We start from the raw sequence: 775 nt of genomic DNA, 5'->3' as shown, positions 1-775 counted from the left end.
TGTGTGTGTGTGTGTGTGTGTGTGTGTGTGTGTGTGTGTGTGTGTGTTAATATGAGCATGCATATATATATGCCCTAAATGAAACGGGCAAATAACAACATGACTGTCCAAAATCAAGATATTTAGCGAGACACCACTTCATGTATGAATGTACTTGTTGTGACACAGACTGCAAGATTGATGCAACATAGTATGTTGCACAGCATCCCACCTATAAAGAACAGTTGCAGGATGGGTCAAAACGACGTACAAAATAAAAAGTTATACCAATTCCGTCTTCTGTCTATTTAATCGATTATTATCTCAACTAACACTGCGGAATTCCTGAAGTAGATCCAAAGGAAATATACCCCAACTCTGGATGACATCAGGTAGCCCAAACTGTGCCAGTGCTTCACCCAACACATCAGTACACTAATTGACATATACTCATTAATCCAAAATATTACATATTATATATATATGTATGTATGTGTGTGTCTGTGTGTGTGTATGTCTGTATGTATGTATGTTTGTATGTATGTATGCCAGATGGTCTGCAAATCTAACGGAGGCCTCAAAAGACATTTTAAGACCCTCAAGGATAAGAACTTAACTTCAACTTTTGGTGGTCCAAATTGGATATGCAATCTATGTGGATGTCTTTTCAAAACATTGTCTGGTTTATAAAGTCGCATCAGATGCCATGATGGTTCTAAGGTGTAGGTACAGGAGGTGGTCAAACTCTGCATGAAGAGTAGACAACCACCATATATGCATTCATATATATATATTT

This window comes from Octopus bimaculoides, chromosome 2, assembly GCF_001194135.2.
Source record: "Octopus bimaculoides isolate UCB-OBI-ISO-001 chromosome 2, ASM119413v2, whole genome shotgun sequence".
NCBI lineage: Eukaryota > Metazoa > Mollusca > Cephalopoda > Octopoda > Octopodidae > Octopus > Octopus bimaculoides.
This window is presented reverse-complemented; position numbering follows the sequence as displayed.